This window comes from Octopus sinensis, linkage group LG16, assembly GCF_006345805.1.
Source record: "Octopus sinensis linkage group LG16, ASM634580v1, whole genome shotgun sequence".
NCBI classification, from domain to species: Eukaryota; Metazoa; Mollusca; class Cephalopoda; order Octopoda; family Octopodidae; genus Octopus; species Octopus sinensis.
The window spans coordinates 43,675,269-43,687,021 of NC_043012.1; the positions used below are offsets into that span (position 1 = coordinate 43,675,269).

General features: G+C 37.6%; 1 long non-coding RNA gene across 1 annotated transcript; it reads right to left on the bottom strand.

The window, feature by feature from the left end:
* Window positions 1-5,311: 5,311 nt before the first annotated feature.
* On the bottom strand, window positions 5,312-10,311 carry LOC118766577. The gene is made up of 3 exons (XR_005002517.1): window positions 10,184-10,311; window positions 5,563-5,565; window positions 5,312-5,324 (listed from the first exon to the last, which is right to left on the bottom strand). It is a non-coding gene; the product is annotated as an uncharacterized LOC118766577 (long non-coding RNA).
* Between the last annotated feature and the right edge of the window lie 1,442 nt (window positions 10,312-11,753).

Sequence of the window (11,753 nt, forward strand, 5' to 3'; positions counted from 1 at the left end):
ATAATACTAGCAGAAAGACCGCCTTCCGTGCGGTTTTCTGGTAGCCCCTTGATAATATTTTCACATTTGATTCCCAATTCTAATAATTTTTCTGATATTTTACGTCTAATTATTCCTTTGTATAATAGTGCTCACTTGCTTAGTAAATATTGCTTTCATTATTTTATCACAGTCATAATCTCTCTGTTATAAACATACATCAGAAGGAGAAGCAGTTTGTCAAGTTTTATCTTTCCCTCAAAGTAACTTAGAGATTTCAATTCAGCAGCTCATCTGTGATCTTTGCAGTGTGTGAAAGAGTGAGAGAGAGAGAGAGAGAGAGAGAGAGAGAGGAGGGGAAAGAGAAGGGAGAATTAATGAAATAAACATGAAATAAAAAATTGTATTAACAAAAGAGCGTTACTACAGATGTATACGCTCACGACTTTGTTGCCTCATAACAGCCAGAAAAATGGATACTTTTTCAGAAAATTTTTTACAAATACCGCTTAGATGGCTTCAGAATATATGGAGATCTATAGGAAAGAATTTTTCCGAGGGGGTGGAGAGTGGAGTTTCAGAAAATTCACACGATCTGACTTTTTTCCCTCATAACTTTTAGGAAAATAGGTATTATTTAATGAAAGTTTATACAGACCCTTTCAAATGGCATAAATTACAATTATAAACAAATTTTTGTAGAAAATTTTTCGGGGATTTCCCCTATTTGTTTTTTAACCACAACCTTCAAAATGATGGGCCTGGAGGGGAGGGCATATTTTTACGAAAAATGTTTTGAAAACTCTTTTCTTTTCTTTACACCCACCTTCGTCATCATCCCCCTCCGGACCTATTTTGGACAATTTTTTTGCACTTCAAAACCATGGGAAGAGCATTTTCGGTAAAAAAGAATTGTTAGTATTTTCAGAGGGAAAAATGAATGATCTAAAGGCGATTTGGCTGTTGTTTCCTACACATTCAACACAATATTTCCTCCCATAAATACACTTATATGCTATAAAAAAGAAAATTTGAGAAATTATGAATTTTTGGCAACCCCACTCCCTGCCCCCGATTGTTTCTATTTAGAAATTAAAATATTGGAGAGCCTAAGAAGGTCATTGCTGGCATTTACCCAGTGATTAAAAAAAAAGAGTTATGAAAATGATAGCATACTTTACGGTTAGAAATAGTATACTTAATAGCATACTTTCGGTTAGAAAATGTTTTTTCTTACACACACACACGGTTTCGCTTGGGGGTAAAATTTTAGATTACAATTTATTTTGTTGCTTATATTCCACCAATGGATCACGCGTGTTTTGCTTCGGCACTGTCATTCCATAAAATGTGTTCAATGCGAGAAAAATATTGATAGAAAATATCAATACATGTGAGAGTGAAAAGGGAGGATGGTTTGGGTTGTGCTAGAAACAACAGCGAAACCGCCTTTGAACTTGTTCACCTTTACGTCTGAAAATATTTACATTTTCTTTTTACCGGAAAGGTTCCTCCCATCGTATTTTAGTTAAAAAAGAAAATGGCCCAAATCGGTCCAGATAGTTATTATTGTAAGGCTTATAGCGTTCTAAACAGCCACAACAACAAAATCCCTTATAAATTTTCTTACAAAAATTATACGGTTATTAAAAAAAATTTCATTCAATAAATTATGTTTTTACACTACGTATACATTAATAGAATAAGCTGCTGGTTTTCCAAATAGCGAATCAAAACTTGAAATGAAAACATCAAAACAGAGAGTGAGAGAATTTGCAAATGAAAATGGAATACTCCTCAGTGAATGCAATGAGTATTTAAATTTCTGAAGAATTAGACGCAGTGAATGTAATGAATATTTAAATGCGAATGCAATGAATAAATTTGCGAGAAAGTGAAGTTTAAAAATTCAATTAACTTGAGAAATCGAAATTATGGCGAATTTCTTTGAACATGAATTTATAAAAATATTTCTTTAATAATTGCTTTATTTTACTATTTTTAGTAACTGTTACATACCTAATTAATAAGCAGCTTTCTCCATTATAGTATAGATATATAAGGCGGTGAGCTGGCAGAAACGTTAGCACGCCGAGCGAAATGCATTGTGGTATATCGTACATCTGTTACTGAAAATTTATTGTTGGAGTGTGTGCGTAAGTGTCTATTAATTGTTATAATTCTTGTTGGACTTATTGTTGAAATAAGTGTAGTATAGTTTTCTTTCGAAAGCTATCTGTGGTTTTCCCTCGTGGGGAAAACATTTGTTGCCGGCAGGATGCCGAAAAGTTCGTGTTCTTCGTCGGGGGAGAATCGATTGAAAGTGAAGCAAAAAAAATAGAAAGCTTAATTTTTGACAACGTTTCTGATGTGTCAGAAACCGAATTTCCAACAGTTACGAACACCAATAGGAAGACAGAAATGAAGAAAAGTTTTGCATCAGCGGCTGATGGTGGATCGCGACAGCTGTCAACTGACATAAAAGAATATTTAAAATATAAAGATATGATAACAGAACGAGATGGAATAGTAAAAGTTGAAATACCAGAAGAAGAATTAACGGAGGAAAAAAAGAAAATCATTATTTTAAAGACATTTTGTTTAAAAGCACGTAAAATTGATAAATATGTGAACAAAAAATTGAAAAATGTCTAAAACCCATCTGGCAGGACATTACATATCTAGCCAGAGGGAAGAAGTTTGGAACCATCGTTGTGAGGTTCCAGAATGCAGAAACGGCACAAAAACACTCTATAAAATCTTTAGAGTCGGAAGACACTGTGTTAATCCCAATTTACATGGGAATGAGAACGTCAAAAGTGAGAATACTTAGAATTCCACCCGAAGTAAACCCTATGTGCTTGATGGCGGCGGTCCTGGCAAACAGGGAAGATAGTATTAACCTCCTGCAGGCTACTGTCACAGAAAATACTTATTGAACAGGTCAAACGCTTAACATTATATTGCAGGCTAACCAAAAATTTTAGAACAGCTCCCAGAAATCGTGGAAGTAGGGGAGGAAGTTCTGAATATTTTTGTCGAGGGGCGTAAGCCCCGATGTTTCCAGTGTGACCAACTGGGTCACATTAAAAAATATTGTAAAGAAGGTGTAGAAGAATCAGACGACGAGGAGGAAGAAAGAGAGAGAGAAACGGAAGAAAAAATAAACAATAAAAGGAAAATGGAAGGATCGAATCAGCAAAAGTAGAGCGAGTCGAGACCCCCCCCCCAAAAAAAAAAGCATCAGGAGAGACAGACCGAGGAAGGCGGATGAGGTAACGAACAGAGGAATAGCTGCACTATACAGTAAAAGCGAAGATTTAATGCAGGAAATAAAAACCAAAAAATCACCAACTCGATTAATTGAACTGTCAGAGAAATATAGAAACTACGAAGTTTACGAATTGGACGAAAAAACGTACAATATGTTGGCTAACACATATAGAAAATCGGTCTCAGTATGGCAACTTGATTTTCACCAATCCATGTTTGAGGGCTTACCATCTCCGACCCTAAGTCAACAAAAGGTGGAGAATCCCTCTCCACAAGGTAAGTCATGTCTATTCACATTGGTTGTATAAATGTTCGCGGCTTGATGTCAAGCTGGAAGCAAGAATACTTCTTAAATGACATCAGGTCGAAAAATTTGGGTGTAATTGTTGCACTGGAAACCTGAGTGAAAGGGCTAAGAGATCTGCTCCCCCTCTTGAATGGCTACGAAAAATACGCTTCTCCGAGTCGGAAATTGGGGAGGGGCAGTAGATTAGATTGTCCCAAGTGCGCAACTGGTACTTAATTTATCGACCCCGAAAGGATGAAAGGCAAAGTCGACCTCGACGGAATTTGAACTCAGAACGTAATGGCAGACGAAATACCTATTTCTTTACTACCCACAAGGGGCTAAACATAGAGGGGACAAACAAGGACAGACAAACGGATTAAGTCGATTATATCGACACCAGTGCGTAACTGGTACTTATTTAATCGACCCTGAAAGGATGAAAGGCAAAGTCGACCTCGGCGGAATTTGAACTCAGAACGTAGCGGCAGACGAAATACCAATTTCTTTATTGCCTACCGGGGGCCAAACATAGAAATGGACAGAACAACTGATGGGAAAAGTGAAGCGATATGATTTTACATATATTGTGACTTGAAAAATTTAAATACAATATATAAAAAATCGAATGGAATTAACAATACAAATGAACCGATGATCAGGCCACGCTCCGACCCCACAAGCCCCGATTTACCGCTGGTGCCTTTTTTTCTGTTTTTCTTTCGTCTATTCACACGGTTCCTTGCACGCACAACACTCGTGCAACATGCTCCCATCTCTTTTGGAACGTACATTCCGACAGACACATCTTCTCCAGCCACAGCTTCCTTTTCAAATGAAAAGAAAAAAATGAACGTAAATTGTGGCCAGAGATAAAGTTGCTTGTCTTAATTCCTTTTATCTTAGTCTTCCATACTGCCTCTTTTGCTATTGCTACAACCACGAGAAAACAATTCTTACCTTCTTTCGTTAAAACTCCCGGTGGGTCAATTTTTATAATTGACTCTGTCGACAGCTGTACTCTTCCTTCGCCGGACAACAGGTGTTCAGCATGAGCCCACATTTCAGTTATCTCCGGACACTGAACAATAACGTGAAGGACGTTTTCCCTATCCCCACCCCACATCTTGGACAGGTCGGTGACTGACTTTTACCATGTCTTGCGAGCTTATCCCAAACGGGCAAGGCACCTCTGTAGCATTGCCTGGTTAAAGACTTTTAGAAGTTGTCCAACGTTCTCAGAATCAGGCTGTCCAGTTGAATAAATCCGAGACCTAGAGTTATCCCCAGGCCATCGTCGCATTCAGACTCTACCAACCCAGCGTCGGAATAGCAAGAGGGCCTTACGGCACTCTTTATGCCACTCACTCGATCTCGGTCTACGAGAACACCAGGCTTCCTGTTCGCAACAACTTTTGAACTCGAGGAACATTTGTTTGGCCAGCAGAGACCACATCCGTTCACTACCCAGGAAAATCTAGAAGTGCCTCAACCTCAACGCATGTCTGCGCATCATTAACCAATGCATCCCTAAACCTCCCTTTAAAGGCTTTTGACAGCAGACAGAGCGTTTCACAAGTGGCGACCTGCCCTTCCACAAAAAGCGAAAGAGCTGTCTCTCCAACCTGATCAACCACGAATCCGGACAGGGCACGACGGTCAGGCGGTAGGTAATGACCGATGCGATAAACACATTGGCCACCTCCGCCCTCCCTTTCAGGGATAGCCACCACCAAGACCAGGTCTTGATTACTGCAGCCACCCTGCTCAATACCTTCGTCCAGTTCTTCTCTATCTGGAGGCCTGGTTCAAACCAAACTCCCAGCAACTTAACCGGTTCCTCCGTCCACGCCCAACAACGCTGTCTGAAGGCATCGACTTGCCAACCCAGGTGCCGAGCTGCAAGCCGACCGACTTTTAACGGTTAATCTTTGCTCCTCGTAAGCCTCAATAATCTTACCCACTTCACGTAGGCGTACTACTGAGGTTACGCTGATAGTGATATCATCCGCGTAAGCCGTAACAAACTCCTCTAGACCTGGTTCTCTCGGGATGCCACTCAACCTTCGCAGTAAGGGCTCTAGAGCCATCACATACAAAAGTGGTGAGAGCGGACATACTTGACGAACCGATCGTCTAATGCAGAAAGAAGAACTTGGACAAAGAAACAACCTACTGTTTGTTGGTTACATATTTAACCGGTAGATTAAGACCCAAAAATAAAAGAGATATTGAGCCAGTGTGTGCGTTTATTATTGGTGTAATGACCCTCCCAAGACACAAGATTTTTTCAACACACACGAATTCACATCAAAATGTTGCAAATCAAATACAAATATGAAGTGTGTGTGTGTATATATATATATATATATATATATATATATATCACCGTGATCACCGTGACCGACCAGGCTATCAAATGTTGCTACACATCGCTGATCACAATGCGCTTCGCATTGTTTTAGCATTAAAATGACGCCACCCCGCTGGCTAAGCGAGCAGGCCAACAGAAGAAAGAGTGAGGGAAAGTTGTGGCGAAAGAGTACAGCAGGGATCGCCACTACCTCCTGCCGGAGCCGCGTGGAGCTTTAGGTGTTTTCGCTCAAATAAACACTCACAACGCTCGGTCTGGGAATCGAAACCGCCATCTTACAACCGAGAGTCTGCTGCCCTAATCACTGGGCCATTGCGCCTCCACTATACATATATACACACAAATAAGAAAATGGAGGAACAAATTCATTTCTAACATCAACTTTCATATCATTTATTAATCATATAAATAGGAACATGAAAATTGAACAAAACAATATACATCAATATGCAAATTAATAACACCGTAAGAATAATATAAATAAACTGCTCCTTACAGCTGTTTCAGCCCATAGATAAAAGCATCTCATTCTGCCTATTTTAGTCAAATGTATTGAGGTAATAGACAGTTGAAAATGAGGTACTTATATATAACTCAAAGCCTCGTCAGAGATTATAAAATACAATCATAAAAATACAAATATAAATATGAAACAAAATACACACACATTTGAATATATATATATATGTATATATACAGACATATATTTTACCTTCACCCATCCAATACAATAAATGAATTAATTGCATTGCAATTATAAGCATTTATGTATTTAGTATTTGGGTGCTTCACCAGCAATATATTGGATAACTGATATCCCATAGTGGGTTACCCTCATAACCCCTATCTTACTTTGTACTATATATATATATATATATATATGATTTGATTTGATTTTGATTTTTCCAGTTTCAGCTAATGAGCTGTGGCCATGCTGTGGCACCGCCAATATATCTATATATATATATATTTATATATATTAGTCAAAAATTATCAGCACTTTCACCAAAACTTTCATTAGGCTGACCGCACAGGTTTCAGTCAGTGTCAATTTGGTGGAACACCCTGCATACACTCTTCCGACTATAGCCTCTCTGGCCTGCTCAGATATCCCTTACGGGGTCGCCGATTTGCTACGAACGAAGAAGCACAGGAAGCGGTGTATAAATGATTAAGCGACCAGCCGAAAACCTTCTCTGATGGAATAGGCAAAACTGTGGATCAATGGAAGAGGTGCATCGAAAAGCAAGGAGACTATGTCGGAAACCGATGTAAATGTTCAATCCTTGCATTTGTTTTAAAAAATTACAGAAACAAGACAGCATAATATTTGTTACTTACCCTCGTATATGGCCGAACGACCCTCCTGAGGTACAATATGTATATATTTGTTTACACACACATCCGCGCGCGCGCGCATAGACATGTATGTATATATGTCACAATAACCAGATTGCGTTTTACAAGTAAAAACAAAACAAAACAAAATCAAGAAATAGCACTTATGTATGAGCCGGAACGAATAATATAAATACGCTAAAAGAAGGTTGTCTCGCTGTCAACAACTTCAAGATGCCAGCATGGTTGCGTCAACATTTAGTAGAATCCATTTGGAAATAGAAAGTTTATAACGATGTATGTACACACATATGACATACATGTCTGCACCTACTTCCACCCAAGAATACATTCGTCCACGACTGCGCTTACTTATATATATATACTTTACATATATTTATATTTACAAGCAAATTTATGTTGAAATGTATTGACTGCTTTATGCTAATCATTTGTGTTAGTAATCTATATACATACATATGGATATATATTCATCCACATAACTATTTCATAGAACTATACATATATAAAGGTATAGTTTCCATAACACACTTATACACGCACGCATGCACATATAGAGTTTTTATCTATGTTTATATTCAATAAACCATAGACATAAATTCCCATCTGGGTGAAACCACAGTACTATTGAATACCGATATCTTTTTCCATATTACATTGTAAAAGTTTATCAAATGTTTAGAGCTCTGATATAAAGTATGCTATAATATCGGAAAGACATTTGGGCGCTGTTATCTTAGTTATAATCAAACGCTATAGTTTAATTTAATACAAAACAAAAAGGGTTTCGGCTTGTATCGATTCTCTACTTTGCCTGCTGTGTATTAGAAACGCATATTTTCTGACGGTATTGTTTATAAAATTGCAGTGAATACTTTTGTGGAGATGAGCAATATTGGCGAGGAAAAAACAAAGTAGTAGATGGTTTTTAATTTCAAGCGGTTAAACAATATCTTGGTTTATGCAATCAATACTTCATGTGTGGAATTCTGGATACGGAAACTGTGAAGAATCCTGTTGTGTATGTATGTGAGTGTGTCTGTATATATGCGTGTGTGTATGTTTGAGTGTGTCTGTATATATGCGTGTGTGTATGCGTGAGTGTGTCTGTATATATGCGTGCGTGTATGTGTTGGTGTGTCTGTATATATGCGTGTGTATGTGTGAGTGTGACTGTATATATGCGTGTGTGTATTTGTGAGTGTGCCTGTATATATGCGTGTGTGTATATATGCGTGTGTGTATGTGCGCGCACGTTTATGCTTACCTTCCAAAAATACTGTTCTTTCTGTTTGCCTATAACGTAAGTTGGACAAAAACCTTGCAGCTATTATCTCAGCAGGGCTGCATTCTAATGAGTAAAATCAGTAGAATAGTTTTTAAAGAAACTATAGGATATAACTTCCCTTCCGAGGAAAGAAATGCATAAAGATTATTTTCTTCTACTCTTCAGAAAGCATCTCTGTGCCAGGCTAGCTTTTGAAATTACTATAGTAGAAAGTCAATATTTCTAAAGTTCACTATAGAATTGCTCGTACATTTTTAATATATTTTCTGTGTGGAAATTTGTATAAGTATACATATAAAAGATGGTAAATATGCATATATAAATGTCTTTAAGTGCACATGTTTTCTAGGATTAGAATATGTGTGTGTAGGTTGTGTATGTGTGCATGTAGTATGGTGCATCCTATGTCAAAGTTTGCAATCAATACCTATATATTGGGGATATATATTCAGTACCAGGTGTTGATATGTTTGCGTGTATATTATTACCAGAGTTGATATAGAGATGAAAAATAGATTCAAGAACTATAAAAATATATTTTATTTACTGGTCGATGATAATACATAATCAAAATGTAGAATCTGGTTGAATGAAGAATCTATGCAAGAAAATTCAGAGATAGGAGATATAGAAATAACAGCTAAGTGGTGGCTTTCAGTCATGTGGCGTAGAGAAATAGACGGACATAGCAATGACGTGAATGGCTCAGAGCCTAGTCGACTAAGAAACAAGGAGCAGGGTTAGCAAGCTGTTTTTATTAATGGAACGCTAGACATTCTAGAAACTTCCAAGAGAAAGGCTAAGCTTCCTGAATAATTAAGAATCACGTCTCATGACACAGATGCTTCGATAAACTTAGACAAGGAGGTTACTCTATTATCTTTCTTGCAAGGGAGATCATTCAACTATCTAGCTACCGCTACACACCCCCTAGGCAGAGGTAACGGTGTATAATATGAAAATAATAAAAATGTATACATCATAAAATGTCAAAAACTGATGAAAACAGAAGGGAATAAATGCAATATTTCAGGTCCAAAGTGAAGAATCAATGTTCAAACTTCTGTAACGTATATGTGTGTGTGTGTGTGTGTGTGTGTGTGTGTGTGTGTGTGTGTGTGTGTGTGTACAATATAGATGTAGAGAACATTGTGCATGTCGGGAAACAGAATGCAAGGAAATGCATAGAGAACAGGATTTATTCGTGTGAGTCCGAATAGCAGTGTCGTTTTGCGCGCGCAGAATGCAGAAAATGCCAGTCAGAGCGTGACTGACGCAGTGTGTGTGCACATGAGTGGCAAAAAACGACAGTGACATCCTGACGCGTTGCAAGTGACAGGCAACTTTCTATTTATAACGTGACCATCTAGGGGTCTAATAGAGTTAAATTGTGTCTTACAAGGGTGTGGTGAGCATGAGAAAGCAACCCAAAAGTATGGTATCTGGTGCATCTGTATAACTGGGTGTATGCATGCAAGTATGTGTGCGAACGTTGAGACAATCTTATTAAATATACAGAATATTCGTAAAAAATATGTACGTAAATAGGATGATGGACTTGCAGTGGTAAAACCGGTGTAAGCCATACACTGAACAAAGCAGGATGTTGAAATGAGCTGGTTACAAAATGTCGCGAAATGGATACGATGTTGTGTGAAGATTGGCAAATGGTGATCCCAAAAGGTGGCGATAGCGAATAGCAATCATGACAGGGAACCGAGTTTAAAAGTAATGTACAGAACTATCGAGAAACGTTGACTCAAAGTGCATGCCAAAAGTGCGAGAAAGAAGATACAAACTGACAAAATCTGATCCAAAAATTCAAACTTCTTGTAATTTCTAAGGAACGGAGCTAAAGAAAAGTGGCGAATAATGTGGGATGAAAAAGTTGCCGTACAGTTGAAAAAGTGTCAAGCTTCCTCGTTCTCTGGCCGTGAGAAACGGAGAAATGACTTTTGAAATAGTCAAAAATTCACAACAGCAGTATTAAGCGATAAATATGTGACGAAATTGTAAACTTGACGCAAACAGCAGATCAAAAGAACCGAAGTTGGTACGAGGGAGGATCATGGTGGTAAGACAACTCGTCATAGATGTCGAAAGCAGCGAAAGGAACTGGAAAATAGCTGTCGTAGTTACAAGAAACTGATTTGCTTAGAAATAAACATTGGTAGGAAATTAACTCAGCAAATACGAGTATAAGATTTGATTGCCATTTCTAGCAGAAGGTGTTGTAAACGACGTTATCAAAGCTCAGGAGTAGTAGTGAGAGTTGATAAATGTACGTCAAAATCTTTCTCACAGTCCATATTCTGAAAGATGAAAAGTAGCTGTAACAGAAGGAGTTTTCTCCCCGGAAAATTGTTTTGCAATATGCCAGATAATGATATTATAACATGGAAACCAGAATTAATTGACAAATGTTACTAATTTTGCTGTTAACAAATATTTAAGATTTTTAACGTAGTGGCATAATGATTGGTTATTTTGGTAGCTGGACAAATATTTTCTTTTGCAAAAGTTTCTATAGTTGGTCGCATATATTTCTGCATATATATATATATATATATATATATATTATATATATATATATATATATATATCACGTCGGGGTCACCAATTTATATCATGGGAATATATATTCAGTAGCAGGTGTTGGTATGGTTACGTGTATATTACTACCAGAGTTGATATCGAGATGAAGAATAAATTTAAGAACTATATATTTACTACATGAAAATATATTTTATTTACTGGTCGATGATAATACATAATCAAAATGTAGAATCTGGTTGAATGAAGCAATCTATGCAAGAAAGTTCAGAGATAGGAAATATAGAAATAGCAGCTAAGTGGTGGCTTTCAGTCATGCGGCGTAGAGAAATAGACGGACATAGCAATGACGTGAATGGCTCAGAGTCTAGTCGACTAAGAAACAAGGAGCAGGGTTAGCAAGCTGTTTTTATTAATGGAACGCTAGACATTCTAGAAACTTCCAAGAGAAAGGCTAAGCTTCCTGAATAATTAAGAATCACGTCTCATGACACAGATGCTTCGATAAACTTAGACAAGGAGGTTACTCTATAATCTTTCTTGCCACCGCTACACCCATATGCACGTATTGCTTGAATGATAGTAGCTTATTCATAAATCTTTTTTCCTCTCTCTCTCTCTCTCTCTCTCTATTACACATA